The following is a 2,361-nucleotide window of genomic DNA, read 5'->3' as shown; positions in this document are numbered from 1 at the left end:
CATACATGTATCAAGGATAAGAAAGCTCCCATCCAGTTAATTTTGATGGACGGTAATCCCATGTGTGTCAGCATAAAGTACACTCCATAGAATTTCCAGTGCCTGATTTTTCAGAAGAAGGTCATCAGGTCGGTCCCCTGAGGAACATCTAGACGGACTTGAACTTCCAATCTTTCAGTTAGTAGCCAAGCTTACCAGCCATTGCCGTTTCACACCATCCAGAAACTCCACACCAAGGATACCCAATGCCAATGAGCTGACTGTAACTCATTGGACAGAGTAGGCCTGCTCCTGTTGGTTTCTAAGACTAAACCTTGATGGGAACTGATGACAACTTTATCTTTGTTACTTGGAACAGCTGATAGGTTTGAACTGACAACCTTGCCCAATGCTCAACCCACTGAGCCACCAGGACTCCTCATACCAAGGGTAAGGACCCTTGGGAAGCACCGGTGGTCATCTAAAACAACCAAATTAAAAGACTAGTAGACCATCCTTTGCCCTTCTCATGATAAATGTGCCTGTCTTTTCTAATCGAAAACACTGGACTGAACTAGATGCTGCAATTTCAGATAATCCTGAGGATCCTGAGACTGTGACTCATGACTCGGCAACAGAGGGGCTCTGACGCTCTTGTGGGAGCTATGACAAGTCACAGGTTAGTGCGCGGCAGGTTAGTTTACAAGAAGGGAAACGGAGGCTTGGAGAGATTCAGTGACTTTTCTCCATTCACACAGTAATTCAGGGAAGCGAGCAGGCAGCACTTTCACTCCGCTCCCGTGTTTTCTCAAGCACATCAACCTGGTGTGGCTTCGCTGAGGCTAGGAAGGGACCCCGTGTGGCTCTCCCGCCTCAGGAAGGTCCAGGGAAGCAGATGGAGGCTTTCTAATTAGCATTGAACATTTGATATCAAGTTGCTGTTTTGTCAAGTCTTCCGACAAGAAAAAAAAACCTCTCCTTTTCATCTTCTCCTGGGAAACACTGTCCCCTTTCTTGCTCTTTCATGAAACTTGCTTTCTGACGCGTAATTTGATCTGCGCACTTCTTTAAGGTAAATTTAGTCCCCGGTGAAAGGTGACGGATCAACAGCCACCTGTAAGAGGAACCCTGCATTTCCCAGCCTTTTGCACTCATTCCCTATCCTGAAAAGGGGAGAAGAATTCTTAGGCAGCCATGAATGAAGCCACAAACACAGGAATAAGCTAAGCTGCTCCCGGTGTCCCTAGATAGCAGATAAGGTGAGGGTAAACTCTCCCGGTCACATGCAAAGTCTGGGGTGGGTATAGGATTAAGCCATATATTGGCAAAGACCTGCAAATGACTAGGACAAAGGGAATCCGGAAGCTTCCCCTGCAAGCCTGGTGTCGACCACATCCCTGTTTCAGTCGCCTTGAGGAGAGACTGCTTAGGGAGGACGAAGAGAAAAAACGAGTGGGTCAGTCTGTGTGAACAGCGGCCCTCAAACGGTTGCACATTGGAATTGCTGGGAGAACTTTTACAAACGGGGATGTCCGGGCCACATCCCAGACCATTTCATTAATAATCCCCGAAGGTGGGGTTGGTGGACATAATTCAAGGTGCCCAGGTTATTAGCAGGTCTAGCCAAGGTGGAGAGCCACCGTGTCAGAGGACCGACCGCCTCTGTCCCACCGCCCTTCCATTCTACTCCTCTCCTAGGCAAAATGGGAACAAAGGTTAAGTTCACTTTGTCGTATTAAATTTCCCCCCCTCAGGATCACGCTCTACTTTGCCCACAACTCTTTCCTTTCTCTTCCCTGTGGAACAAACAAAAGCCAAACCAAACCTGCTGCTAAGTAGAACTGTGCTTCATATCATTGATACCTGACAGTGAAGTTCACTAGGGCATGTGCACAGAGGCGGATCTATGGAAAACAGTGCCTATGGCAGTGAGCTTCACATGGCTGACGGATCTCTCACAGCTGGTGATGGAGACTGCCCCGCCCGGGAAATAGACACTTCCACCGGTGCTCCCCCTCACGTGGTACCCACGGCTAGTGCTGTCCCTGCCTTATGCCAGTTACCCATGTGCATCTTGAGCCGTAGTATTTCTAATTGTGAAGTGAAAGGCTGTGTTGGGCAGACAGGTAGCAGAGTTCAGGCATCGTCCAGCCTTTAAGGAAACAAAGCAGACTGTGGAAACACCAGCCTGAATTTGCTCCACCATCATCATTGGACGGCTGGTAATTGGCAGGTTCCACACTTATGAACGGATTTTGTAAGTGCTGCTCTAAACTGCTTCTATGGGAGCGTGTCCCGTCCCTCGCTCTGAAAGGCAGCCGCATACTCTTCTGGCAACCACGTCTACCATGCCTCAGGGTTTGCACCACACGGTAAAGAGAC

The sequence above is a fragment of the Tenrec ecaudatus genome, chromosome 14 (genome assembly GCF_050624435.1).
Source record: "Tenrec ecaudatus isolate mTenEca1 chromosome 14, mTenEca1.hap1, whole genome shotgun sequence".
Lineage (NCBI taxonomy): Eukaryota > Metazoa > Chordata > Mammalia > Afrosoricida > Tenrecidae > Tenrec > Tenrec ecaudatus.
The sequence above is the reverse complement of the archived record's forward strand: the minus strand, read 5'-3'. Positions refer to the sequence as shown.